The 15,068-nt window shown below is 35.1% G+C and overlaps 1 non-coding gene across 1 annotated transcript; it reads left to right on the plus strand.

Annotated features, from left to right (window-relative positions):
* The first annotated feature begins 1,239 nt into the window (after positions 1–1,239).
* On the plus strand, positions 1,240–1,345 carry LOC140852303 (small nucleolar RNA R71). Its single transcript, XR_012135205.1, has one exon. It is a non-coding gene; the product is annotated as a small nucleolar RNA R71 (small nucleolar RNA).
* The last annotated feature ends 13,723 nt before the right edge of the window (positions 1,346–15,068 follow it).

Consider the following 15,068-nt stretch of genomic DNA (forward strand, 5'->3'; position numbering starts at 1 on the left):
CCTGTTCAGTGAGGCATACTTTCTTTGGGATTTATGATCTAGATTTATATTTTTGGGTGCACAAATCCTTCAAAAATTTGGCATAAGCAGGGACTTGTTTGATTGCGTCAAGAAGGGGAAGATTAATTTGGACTTGCTTAAACAATTTCAACATCTCGTCGAGTCTTCCTCCCTTCTTATCTGCAAAAATAGGGACTTTCAGGGCATCTGAAAATGGGGCTTTAGGCAAGTAAGATGATTCTGGTGCAGTTGGTTCATTCTCTATTTTAAGATCCTCCTTGTTCTTGGGTGATTTGGATTCAGTTAGAGGTTTAGGGTCGGTCTCATTGGTTTTACTAGTGTGTTCAATGACCTTCCCACTTCTCAGAGTCATGATTGATTTGGTATATTTAGAAAAAACTTCTGGGGTATTAGAACTCTCAATCACAAATTGCCCTCTTGGGTTGCTCTCGGGTTGGCAAGGTAATTTTCCTCCTTCCCTCCTACTGAATGTAATCGCTAGTTGACCTATTTGGGTCTCTAGCTTAGCAATGGATTGTGTGTGGGAGTTAAGGATCTGAGTGTTGACTTCTAATCGTTCTAGTGCTTTCAGAACTTTTTCTTCAAAAGCTGAGCTGTGACCAGTAGTAGACGGTTGAGGAGCATTTTGAAATTGATGGTATGGTCCATGCCTATATGTTGGGTCCTGATATTGAGGTCGAGGTGCGGCAGGGTCAACCATTGGTTGTGGTCTCCAGAAAAAATTTGGATGGTTTCTCTAGCCGGGGTTATAAGTGTTTGAATAAGGATCGTTTCCTGGTCTGCGAGCTTGTTGGACTTGAGGTTGCTGAACCTGCTCGTACACAAACTCAGAAAATTGAGGTGCGGCTGGGGCATTCACTAACAAAATGGTTTGGACTTGCACACAATGCACAAACTTCTTGGATTGGGTTAGGTGGAATCGGGGATTGTCCAGTATTTAGAAGACGGTCTAATTTTTGGGACAGTTCATCTACCTTACTATGGATATCCATGACGTTTCCAATCTGATAAATTCTACTTCTTTTTTGTTGAAGCATGGGTTGTTCTCTAGAAGTGGCAGATATATGATGTAGAAAATTCTCATTGAGTGTTTCAAAGAGCTGCCAGGCTTCATCCTCACTCTTTAGCATGAATGTCCCACCACATGATGCATCAACCATTTGTCGATGTTTCTCTGATAGACCATCATAAAAATACTGACAAAGTTGCCATTTAGGGACAGCATGGTGTAGACATTTATGAATGAGGTCCCATAACCTTTCTCATGTCTCATGAAAAAGTTCACCCTCCAATTGGGAAAAACTGGTGATAGCTTTTCTAATTTGATTTATTTTTTCGATTGGAAAGTATTTTTTTAGAAATTCTCTCTAAAGCTGATCCCAATTTGAAATGGTTATAGAGTCTAAGGAGTTTAACCAATGTTTGGCTTTGTCCTTAAGTGAGAAAGAGAACAGTTTCAACCTAAGGGCATCATCTAAGAAGTTTTGGATTTTTACTATGGTACAAATTTCAAAAAATTCATCCAAGTGTTTGTATAGGTCCTCGTTACTAAGTCCATAGAACGATGGCAACATTTGAATAATGCTAGACTTAATCTCATATTGGGTAGCTTCTACTGGAGGTGCTTGAATGCATGGAGAGTACGTATACGAGGATGGAGTGAAGTATTCTCTCAATGAGTGTGGAGGATTAGCCTCACCAGGTGCAGCCATATTTCTAACTCGGATAGTCCTAAGAGTCTTTTCTAATTCTTCATCTAATGGTTGCAAGTCGGGTTTTAGTGATCGTCGACCTAACATGCAACTTAAAAGGTCTATGTAGGATTATCCTAGTCTGTTAAGGATTTTTTTTTTTTATTAAGAGGAGAAGAGAGGAGAGAAAAGAGTTATAAAGAAGAGATCCTAAGAAGTCCTAAAACTAATAGAAGAATTAGTTGTGGTTAGATTTTAATTACAATCAAGTTAACACGCAGTGGACTCTCTATCCTAAAGTTACCCTAGTTCTAGACAGCTCCTAACTGTAGTTAGCCTTCAAGCCCTCCAAGTCAGAGCTTGACCAACCAACTGGCCAGGTAAGTGTAAGGTTGGTGGGAGTCCCCCCCGTTGCTTTCCTTAGACACCAATTAAATTGGCCAGGTCAGCGAACGGAACCAATTAAAAACCACCTTCCTTTGGGCCCAGTCGTCCCACAAACCACTTGCCTAGACACTAGCTAGCTGACCAAATCTAACCCGGTTCAACTCTCAAGGTCACTTGTCCTAATGAGCTCAAAATCCTTAGGGGTCAACGTCTAATTAATTTTAGATTAAGGTCTAGGTTATGCAAATGCAAGAGAGTGATTTGTGGGCCAAGGAAGGGTGATCAAATCCCCACTTTATCTGATTAATGGGTTATTGCCCTTAAGATTAATTATGGATATGAGATGCAAAGAAACAAGGTGTCCAATCAAGTTAGAAATTTTTATATTTGAGGTTATGCTATTTTAGTTAAGTGTTATGAAATATCAGTGGCTTTTTTTTTTTAATTCAACCGTGTCAAGATCCCTGACAATGGCACCAAAATTTGATGCGTAGTTGTTGATAGCATCAAAAATAACTCTACTCACTACGTAGGTAGGATGAGTTGAGATCGTATCCTCAGGGACCTTAAGCTAAGTTAAGATTATAAAATAAAAGAAAGAAGCATTGTTTTGATTTAAAAAATAAATTATCTTAAAATTGATGTAATTAGAAAATAAAGAGCTCGGGAGTTTTGAATTAATTTTGCACTAGAAGAGTTGTATCTCTTTTTTAGATGCGATTAACCTTAGAAAAAATACCTATCTTTTCTTGGCACACTCCGTACCCATAGATCACGGCGTGTCTCCGAAAAGTACTAGGTAAATAACTCTTCTTTCCTCGGCACGCCCCGTACCCGTAGATCATGATGCATCTCCGAAAGTAAAAGTTGTTCCTAATATTAATCTAAAAGGAAAGCATAAATAAAAGCATATGAAAGAGAGCAAATAAAGAACTCATGATGATTTAAATAAAAAGCATAATCTTTATTGCATATAAAGAAATACAAGAAAGTTTAGAACAATAAACTATCTCTGTGTCGTTATAAAATTTTTTCTCCACTCCCGAGACTGCTAGTCTAGCTGCTCATGAAGTAGTTCCTTTCTATTCCTCTATGCAAGGCTCTAAAAGAATTTCTGAGCTCCTCTTCCAATGGGAGTACAAAAGCCTTTTTATAGGTGTTAAGAGGGAGGAGTTTTACATGGTTTTCCGATGTAGGACTAAAAAAAATGCTAAGGACTAAAAGATCACAAACAGTAAAGAAAATATAAATCTTTCCTCTTAAAATATTTCCAAATATTAATAATTTTTTTTTTTAATGAGCATCTGTTCGTCTGTTCGCGTCTGCCTGCCGTGCGCCCGTACCCGTATGCCCGCACCCGCGCCCCCGCGATGCCGTGTGTGCGCACGCCCGCTCGCGATGCCGCGCTTGTGCCCGCGCCCACTCGCACGCCCAGGAAGCTTTTGTTTCTTTTTGATTACCAAAAAAAAACTTTTGTTTCTTTAAAATGACGCCAATATCCTTTTTAGATTCCTTGCATAGTATCTTCATTTTCTATAATACCGTATGCATCCTTCTTTTATTTTAATTTTATTTTAAGTCTAATTTTCTTCAAACTTGAGTCTTTTTGATCTATGAATCGGATTCTTTGTATCGGCGGTCACTTTTCCTGTAAAATATAAAAAAAATTATCAAATTCTTAATAAATAAAATAAATTAAATATAATTTTTTGCTTTAAATGACTTAATCTAAGTGTTTATCAGAGTCCATTAGTGCAGAGGCTGTGGAAACCTGTATGCTTGATTTACCTTCAGGCAAAATTTTAAAATTAAAAGACTATTATTACATGCCAAAGATTATTAGAAATATTATTTCTATACCTTTATTATTAAAATAAAGTTATGAAATAAAGCTAATGGAAAATGAATGTTTCATTTTTTTTCTAATGAATTTTATGGTAGTGGTTATATTGATAACAATCTTTTAATTCTTACACTCAATAAAATATTTTTCATATTGAAAGAAATATGAAAAGAAAGAGAGAAAATGTGAATGTCTCACATATCTCTGACATTGTCGCCTTGATCATATTAGTGAGTCAAGGATAAACAAGTTGTACAAAGAAAAATTTTTTGACCCAAATGATTATGAATCATTGAGAACTTATAAATCTTGTCTCATGGGTAAGATGATCAAGACTCTATTTTCTGGATATGGAGAGAGGACAGGTGAATTATTAGCTCTAGTACATATAGATGTATATGGACTGATAATAACTCAGGTCAGAAGAAGATACTCCTATTTTATTATCTTTACAGATGAATTATTAAGGTTCGGATATGTGTATCTTATGAAACATAAATTTGAAGCTTTTGATAAGTTCAAAGAGTATCAAGGTATGGTCGAGAAATAAGTTGGAAAAAGTATCAAAGTTCTTCGATCTGATCGAAGAGGAGAGTACTTATCTAGTAAATTTCTTGATCATCTTAAAAGTAAAGGTATTCTCTCTGAATGGACCCTTCCTTATACACCTCAGTTAAATAGTATAGCAGAAAGGAGAAATCATACTTTAATGGATATGGTGCGGTCTATGATATGCTTCACCGATCTCTCAATATTTTTCTAGGGATAATGCCTTAGAGACTACCAAATATATATTAAACAGAATGCCTTCGAAGTCTATTGCAAGCACTCCATATGAGATATGGAATGGAAGGAAGCCTAATCTTAAATATCTTAAGACTTTGAGCTGTTCTACTTATGTCAAAAATATTTTTGGACATAAGCCTAATGCTAGATCAGACAAGTGTAGGTTTGTAGAATATCTTAAGAAAATAATGGATACTATTTCAACCACCCTACTGAACAAAAAGTATTTGTTAGTAGGCATGCCACTTTCTTGAAACATGAATTTATCCAAGAAAGAGGTAATGGGAGGAATATTGAATTTATGAAAGTTCATGATCTACAAATCGATCTAGAAATACCAGTGGTTGGACCATAAGAAGATCCTCAATCAAAAGTACCCAAGGATGAGGTACATCCACTATACACACCTCCTCTTTGAAGGTCAGATAGAGTGCGTCAAGCATCTCTGAGATATAATTTTGTCATTAAGAATGACAATTCTATCAACATCATTTAGAATGTTGATCCACTGACCTATTCGGAAGCTGTCATGAATAGAGACTCAAATAGATAACTGAAAGCTATGAAATCTGAGATGGACTTGATGAATACCAACCAAGTGTAGACCTTGGTTGATGCACCTGAGGGTGTGACCCCAATAGGGTGCAAGTGGATCTTCAAAAGGAAGATCAGAGTAGATGGCCAAGTAGAAACCTACAAAGCTAGGTTAGTAGTGAAGGGTTTCAGTCAAAGGCAAGGAATTGACTATGATGAAACCTTCTCACTAGTTGCTATGCTCAAGTCCGTCTAGATTTTGCTTGCTATAGCAGCATACTATAATTATGAAATTTGGTAAATGGATGTCAAGACTGATTTTCAATAGTAATCTAGAGGAAGAGGTCTATATGACTTAGCCAGAGAGATTTGTCTCAAGTGGGAGAGCAAATCAAGTATGCAGGCTAACGAGATCCATCTATGGATCGAAGCAAATTTTAAGGAGCTGAAACATCCAATTTGATATGACAGTCAAAGAGTTTGGCTTTATCAAAAATATGGATGAACCATGTGTATATAAGAAGACAAGTGGGAGTGTTATTATCTTCTTGGTTCTGTATGTCGGTGACATACTGCTCATTGGGAATGATATCTTAATAATGCAATCAGTCAAAACCTGACTATCAAATAAGTTTTCCATAAAAGACTAGGGTGAAGCATCCTATATACTGGGTATAAAGATCTATAGAGATAGATCTAAAAGGATGTTAGGCTTATCCCAATCATGGTACATAGATCTCATATTAAAGAGATTTAATATGGAGACAAGTAAGAAAGGTTACTTGTCTGTAAGTTATGGTATACGTCTCTCTAAGAAAATATGTCTTAAAGACACCAGAAGAGAGGAAAAGGATGAATGAAATCTCTTATTCTTCGACTGTGGGATCAATTATGTATGCCATGCTATGTACCAAGCCTGATGTAGCTTATGCTTTGGGCATAGCTAGTAGATTTCAGGCTAATCTAAGGAAGGATCATTGGAAAGTAGATGATAGCAAGTCAATATCAGGGTATATATTTATCCTAATTAATGGGGTAGTGAGTTGGAAGAGTTCCAAACAGCAGATAGTAGCTGACTCAACTACTGAGCCAGAGTAAGTTGCTACTAGTGAAGCCATTAAGGAAGCTGTCTGGATGAAAAAACTCATCATGGATTTAAGAGTCGTTCCTAAGATTGAAGGATCGGTGTCACTCTATTTTCATAACACTAGGACCGTTATTCAAAATTAGGAACCTAGGTCTCATTATAGATCCAAGCACATCCTCAGATGTTTCCATCTTGTTAGAGACAAGATGTTATCCTTAAACGAGTAGATAGAAAGAACAATACAGCAGACCCATTCACTAAGGCCATATCTCAGTAGCTATATGATTATCATCATGATTGTATGAGATACAAAGGCGATTGGCTTTAGTGCAAGTGAGAGATTGAAAAAAAAGTGCCCTACAAGCCAATCGTAAGTGTGTTGCGATGGGACTTTCTTTATAATATTTCAACTCATGAAATGATATTTATTATTATTTGAGGTATTGATTCATCATATTAGCTGCATCTTATTATTTCTAAGATTATGATGAACCTCAAAGATTAGGATAATGATTTTAGGAGACATGAATGGGTCATGCTAGTGAGACCTAAAATCTTAATCTTAAATATTTTTGATCGTAGGAGCATTGAGTTGGAGATCAATATTCTAGATAGACTGGCATATCCTATATATGCTCAATGGAGAGGGTGGCAGATCTCACTAGCCACTTGTGTGAGACACTAATACAAGAATGTGGGTGCTCATTTAAGAAATAAGTTCACTAAATTGACTCAAAGAAAGAGAACATCTTATGGAAGTCTTATTTGCATGTCAAAGATAGTTCTCTAAGTGGGAGTTGTGCAAGTGATCCTTGGACCAGAAACTACCATAAAATCTTATGCACATGAACTCATATTTTGGTTCATACCCAGGCATGGCATTAAGACATGTACGGGGTATTCTGGATATGGTGGAGTGTGTATGAAGGTTGTGAGTAGGTCAATATGGAATCGATCACTCCTAGTAAGAGGAGATCGCATCCTGTGTATTCTCAATCCTAGATGACTCAGAAAAGTCTTTTGGCCAAAAGTAGGAAGGAGATTAGAAAGAGTTTCTAATGCTTCTTCATTAGAGTCATTATTGGTTAATTGAGAATCGATATGAATATGTGTTTGAGTTTGACATGATTCCGTACTTATGAACATATTCAGGGTGCAAGGATGATCGAAGGATTGAATTGCATGGTAATTTGCCACTGAAGGGTAGATTTGATATTTTCATCAAATTTCATATCTTCTGGGTAGTCATGATACATTGCTAGACGTCAATCTTAACTTGTAGATTTTTTGATCGAATTAAAGAGTTTAATTCAATTGCCAATTAGAAATGATTCTAATTATTGAACTCGGGTTAGCTCGATTGGACCAAAATTGATTAAATTAAAATCTAATCAAATTTGGTCAACTTATACCTGGACCTACTACTAGCTAGACGTGGAACCCAATGGGTCACACACATATAGAAATTGTCCAAGGACCCTTTTAAAAAAGATTGATTAGAATTTTGGATTTAATCAGGGTTCCGGTAAGCATGCTAGCACGTGTGGAAACCCTTGCTCTTTTGGAGACCAATTTGATCCCATCCCTTGCTAATTAGCTAGCCCAATTTGGTAGATATTTGGGGCAGGTCATATCACCTAGAAGCAGTCTAAATTAGGGCACCACATCCTATGTTAGCACTAATTATGAAGAGTCAAAGTTGTGGTGGACTCTTGGTGCAAAATAGGTTCTGCGTACAAGTGTTGGCGTGGGCAGAAGAAAAAATATTATTTTTTATAGGATTAAAATATGTGTGATAGATCACATCACCCTTCATCCTCTGGTACATATCTCAAAGTATGATATATATTTTTTCTAAAATTTTTGGAAAAGAGAAAAAATTAGAAAAAGAAGGATGTCTCGTGCGCATGCACAGAAGCATTGTGTCTCTCCATGATTTGGAGAGTCCTTCTCCCTATCAAATGCTTTCAGATTAGAATGATTTTTGGTAATAACATTCTACATTTGATAAGCTATATTTGATAATTTATCTAAAATTTTTTCAGACTTATCTAGATGCCACATGAATGCCATATGTTGGTCTTGATGCCTGCATGCTTGCTGATCAGCACTCACGTGATGAGGTGCGAGCATAGCATCTTTTCTTGAGAATTTTATCACCATTTTTAATTTTCTGGAATTTACATTGAATCCCCAATCCACATGTATTTTTGAGGATTTTTTTTATTTGAGAAGGGATGTGAAAACATCCCTTCTTTGGTTGCATGCACACAGACCAGGGTGCTGATCGACGTATCATGGATAAGAGTCCTTCTGCTTGAAGGAACTCTTATCTCTGATAATCAGATCAGATACGCCTTTTAGATAAGGCATGGTCCTCTCTTTTGGCATCCCTCTGGTGGCTATAAATAGGTCGGGGTGCTGGGTATCCGATGAATCAAAGAGGGGTTTCCAATTTCTCTCTTGTTGCTCTCTTTTCTTTCTTACAACCTATCTTAGTTTTAGGACAAGGCTTTGGGATTTAAGACAAGGCTTTGGAATTTAAGACAAAACCTTATCTAGTCCTAACAAGGGTTGTAAGGGTCCTAAAGAAGGAGAATCAAAAGTCCAGAGGAGCTTCTAAGAGGGTGAGGTTAGGTTCTTGAAGAAACTTGAACGATACGAGGCTAGTCAAGTTCTAGGGGCTAGAACTCTTGAAGTAAGGTGAAGAAAGAGCACTGTCTTTGATTCAATTTTCGTGTGGATTACCATTGGAGGGCGGACACTTGGATGCCTTGTGAAAATTAAGATTAGCACTACAGGTATTCTTCTTATCCTAATTTATATTTATTATGCTTTGATTATTATAGTCAAGAGTTTCTGGGCATTAGGGCTTTCGGTGCATTGGATGTTTTGAATGAAAATTTTAAATACCTAACCCTTCCGCTGTGCCACCAGAACCTAACAGACCTCAGGTAGACCAGCAAACCCCATAGTAGATCAAACCATATCTAACAAGATTCAATTCTCCTTTTCAGATATCTTTTTAAATAGTAATATCTCAAGAGAGGTTCATTAAGAGAGAATTTAATTTTTTTTCAAGACATGTCAAAATTTATTGTAAAGTTATTCACTTCATTAGTCAAACTGATAAATTCTAATATTCTTTGCTATTCATTTTCCTACATCATTACAGAATCATTTGAATATTTCAATTGATTTTGATTTATGTTTCATAAGCAAGACACACCCATACCAAGATAGGTCGTCAGAGATTTTAATGAAGTAATAAGCCCTCTTCAGGCATTAATATTTGTGAGTGTAAATACATCAATATGTACCATAACTTAGAACATTGCTAGCTTATTCACCCTTTTCAATAAAAGATGAATAAGTCAACTATACCAAAAATAGATTCAATGACATTGTCTAATCTAGGATGCTAGTCAGATGTATACATTACACTAATAGGCTATGATATTGAGTTTATGTCATTTTCAATTATCTACTCATTATTGTAGTATCATTCATAATGATATTATAATAATCATACTTATTGACACTATTAATAAGATTGGATAAAAGTGACAATCACTTAAAATGATATCTTTAGAGTTGAAAACAAGTTTGATGATTCCTAATGTTAAGACTAAAATAGACTTCTATGTCTTGCATTCAGGAGTCTCTTGCCATTTTCAAATTTTCTACTATCCTGAAGTCTTTTGCAACTATTTACAAACATGACTTATACTGTCGGTATCCTATACCCTAATAGTAAGATTATCAATAGAGAAACTTCAAAGAATTATCATATAACTATCTTCACCAGCAATCATTTGTTGATTTCTCTTTTAAGCCTGTTTGGGTTAGTCTGAGATTTCTTGATTAATTTGCTCAAAAACTATATTCAACTTCTGATATTGGCTATTAAAGTTAGGTCTGATAATATTTTCACTGTCTAGCAGTGAAGAGAGTGATTATTTTTCGATCATTTCTAAATAGAGAACAATTGACCTATTAGTATATGAATTATTTTAAGCCTAAAGATTTAGATTTTAGTCTAAAGGTTCTTTCACTATTTTATATAAATTGGTAGCCTCTACCTCCAATCCGAAGAATTACTTTAATTCCTTAGCGGGTGGTAGAATCTACACGACTGTATTTAGGCTCGAGTGTGGCTCTGCCAACCCTAGTCCAAGTCCATCCATGGGTAGGTTCACAACCAATTATTTTTTCAAATAATTTCTAGCAATCAGATTTTGCCCAAGGCATCCCTTCAGCAGGCATGTGATGCCTCTACTAAAAACTTAGTTAGGTCCAATCATTAATATGACAACATCAAGTGCATCCAATAAAATAGATGTCCAAGCCTGAGTATGCCTCGGCCAACCTGAGCATTGGTCTGAAGGTACAATAAGATGGTCATATAATGAATGATAATTCTAATATATAATAGACACCAGGCGTGTGGCACCTCCAATACCTATTTGGGATATTGGACTCATTATCACATACCTTAATGGGAGGCTATGATCTAGTTATCCCCATAACTAGCTCATTTTATGGATCTAATAATTTAGAGAATTTGGTTAATATATCTTAGAGGACATTAGTCGACCTACAAGTTATAATCCTCTCACTGACTTCACCAAGTCATGAGAAGGATTGGTGACTAGTGGGTCCAGCCGGTATGTCGTAGATCCTCCCACTGACTTTACCAAGTTATGAGAAAGATCAGAGACAAGTCGGTCCAGGGCACCTAAATTAGTCATCCTGATTAACTTTAACAACATGGGTCAACTCGAGTCACCTAACAATCTAATCAACCTAAAGACTCAAGCTCAATATTTGAGCCTGAATCAAGATCCATTTGATTTAATCAAAGAAATAGACTCAATCAACTACAACTATTATTTTTGATCTAGAGTACCCTTAATCTAATCTAAATCAACTATTGGTTAGATTGAATCAACTACTCTTTTTAGTCCATTAAGTCATTGATTCTAACCTTAGGTTTAACCCAATTAAAAGGATCTGATTTGAGCTAATCCATGCCCCATATTTTATGCAATATTTTTAGATCTTTAATTATAATTCTAGATCTAAAATACATTGCTTAATTCTTAATTAAGTATAGCATCAACATGGGTTAAGGTTATGAAATAATTTCTTATGTAAACCTTTTACATTAAATCATAAAATCTTTTAGATCAAATCTAAATTTTTAATCAAAGCAATTTTGATTAATCAAGATTAGATGTAACTAGTTTCTTCATAACTTATATCACATACAACAACATCTAAGGTTTCAAGATCTTGGATTTTGCAAAAAAATAAGTTTTCTCTTTTTATTTTCTTCTTCATGAGACCTCACAGTGGCACCCCTACATGCCATGAAGAGCATTCCATTGAATGGGAAGAGAGGATCATGAAATCTTACTTGCACCTATGACCAAACGGCCTGGTGATTATCCAATCTGAGTATTTTGCTACTCAGAACATCTAATCTAATTTACATATCATATATACAAAAATTTAGATCAAATCTAAATTATATTAGATTTGATTTTATATTAAATTATATCTAAAATTAGATCATAATATATCTCATGCATTGCTAAATCTAGATTTCAACTCTACATGCATATATGTTTATGTCATAATGAATCTTCACTCTGATGCCATTTGATGGGAAGCGCGGTGGGTGATGTGCATGCATTTTCAAAAATTTTATAGTAAAATATGCATAGATTAAATAATTTAATCTATAACGTATGCATTGATCAAATCTAAATCATCATACAGGATCTATGACATAAACTAATATACATGTATACATATCTGAAATCTAAAATTTAGCAAGTACAGATCATATCTATGTGTAATTAGATCATATCTAATTCATATTTATATTACATCTAAAAATTAATTGAGATCAAAATCTCATACCTGAGCATGGGTAGTAGATCACTGCATCCGAAATCCATGATAGATGGTTCTTAATGATCCTTGGCAGCCGCACATACGTCCGACCTCTATGGATATCCACATGAAGTCCTGGTATTGATCGATCTTGTCAGGAGTGCTAGCTCACGAAGACACCATCCATTGGTTGATTTGAGTGAAACATGATGGAATTGAAGAACAAAGAGACCCTATCCTTTTCTTTCTGGATCCATGCATTTGATCTCTACAATAGAGATCAAGAGAAAAACCCTTTCTTCTCAATTTTTCATACACAAGAGAGAACTTTTCTCTCTTCCTTTCATGCCCTTAAGAAGAACTTCTCTTCTCTAATTTTCTATGATAAAAATAAGATCTATTTTTCATGCTAAAAATTATATAAAATCTTAAGATCTAGAAAAATCCAAATGAGGAATCCAAGAGAAGAACCGTTCTTCTCTCTTCTTTTCCCTTTTTCTTCTTAATCTAGAACTCAAGGAAACCCCAAATGCCCAACCAAATTTTTTTGATATTATTTCTCTAAATTTTTATATTAAAAATTAAATCTAATCTAATTTTTATCTTAAAAAAATTAGAAGAAAAATCTAGAAGAAGAACTCTTTTTTCAAGATTGCGCACAAGAAAGAAAATCCATCTTCTTCCTTGATCTAAAACTTCAAGAATCCTCAAACCCAAATCAAAATTTTTTTGATATTTTTTTTTAAATCTACATATTAAAAATTAGATCTAATATAATTTTTATTTTAAAAATAAATAAAAAAAATCTAAAAGAATAACTCTTTTTTCAAGGCTGCATGCAAGAAAGAAGATCCTTCTTCTTCCTTGATCTTTCTCTCCTTGGGAAGAATTTTTCTTCTCCAATTTTCTATTGTATAACCAGCAGAGAAGCCTCTTTTTGATGCCCAAAAATTAGCAAGAGAAGATTAAGAAAATATACCAAGAAGAAGAGGAGAAAGTGGATGTTATGTGAGGGATCTTGGGTCATCCAACTCTTGGACGCCCCCTCCTTGTTTTTGGGCAACCAGAAAGAGGAGATGGGATGCCTCTTTGTTTTCCACAAGAGGAAGAGAGGGGGTGCGGCATCCTATGGGGCATAAGGAATTCTCATGGTGAAAAGTGGGGCATGGAGAATATATCACATGGGATGTTTTAGTTGGTTAAGTCCTATTCCACATAGGACTCAAGATCCTACTCCAACTCTAACTAATCTTTGGATCCAATCCTAGGCCCCAATCCAATTGAGAATTAGTTAGATTAAAACCCCATTGATCTAGGGATAGAGATCTTAATGATTTCAGGAAAGCTATTTGATAATAGAGCTTGATCCAATCAGACCTATTTATCAAATGGCATTTGATCAAATCAAAGCCTATTATCCAATAGGATTTGATCCAATCCAATCCTATAAAAAAATAATTTCATATTTGTGCATCCCTAAGATCAATTAGAATAAGCTTGGTATTCAATAGGACTGCATCCAATTAATCCAAAGCCAATCTAATTGAATTCAATTCAATTAGAACTAATCCAATCCTCATTGCTCAATCAAATTGAGGCAATTAATAATTATATTATTAATTAATTTTTTTTTAATTTACTAACTATTAGTAAATAATTTATTGTAATATTTATATAGGATTAATCATCAATCAAATTGATAATTAAATCCTTCAATGATTCATAATCGTCGATTAGCTATTTGATCAAATAGGTACTTCTATGTGCGTGATCCCATAGGTTTGAACCTAAATCGGTAGTACAAGAATAATTTTTATACTAATCGATGTAACCATCTGACTTGATGTCTGGATAGGCCGAATGTATGCCGAGTAATACTCTAGAACTCATGTGGATATAGTTATCGTATAATTCATCCTTTTGACACTCGATGCTCAAAGATGACTTTGGGTTAAACTATCAACCCAGGATGAGTAGTCCATATTATGTCTCAATCTCAAAAATTTTGTGACTCCTCACTATGATTACTTTGATCAAAATTTTATTGAATTAAAACACAATGATGCATCATCTCCAATCTTACTTGGAGCGGTCAATCCCATCTTGACTCACACTCTCGGACTTCACAAGTACTTGACTGTACCTAAAAATCTTTCATCATCGAATTAAAAATTTGGATAGTTCAGCACCAAAGCATAGTGAGTTATTTGCAAGTCACTGAGACAGCCTCAGGTCTGAGGGACACATATACCCATATCCCATCAGAGCAGTCTTTGACAGTAGAGTGCTCCAGAAATGGTCACGCTCAGTGAAATATACTCCTACATATCACCCGTATGCCATATCTGTATTACCATATATCTTGGTTAAGAGGACAACCAACTAATATGATATACATATTAGGAAATGTGTCCTAAAGCCAATCATCTAAGTGGTAGATGATTGGAATTAGTATATGAATTATCTAATAATAATAGTTATTTGACAAGTTCATTATAAAAGTTTTATCTTCTTTAAATGAACTTTCAAATTATGATGAAGTCCTTAGAACTACAATCAATCGATAAAGAAAGATTTATCGGATGGTTCTTAAACTGTTCACGATCAAATGATAAGTTATTATTAACAAAGATGATAACTTATCAAGTGTAGATCGCTGTATGTCATATGCGTTGGTTGTCCTCGTAACCAAGTGGTGTGGAGACACTGGTATGGCATCCAGATGAGATGTAGGAGTACATCTGCATTGAACATGACCAATGTAACACTATACTATCAAGAGTAGTTAGCAAAGACCAATGGGTATAAGTATCCCTCC

Source organism: Elaeis guineensis, chromosome 10 (genome assembly GCF_000442705.2).
Source record: "Elaeis guineensis isolate ETL-2024a chromosome 10, EG11, whole genome shotgun sequence".
Taxonomy (NCBI): Eukaryota; Viridiplantae; Streptophyta; class Magnoliopsida; order Arecales; family Arecaceae; genus Elaeis; species Elaeis guineensis.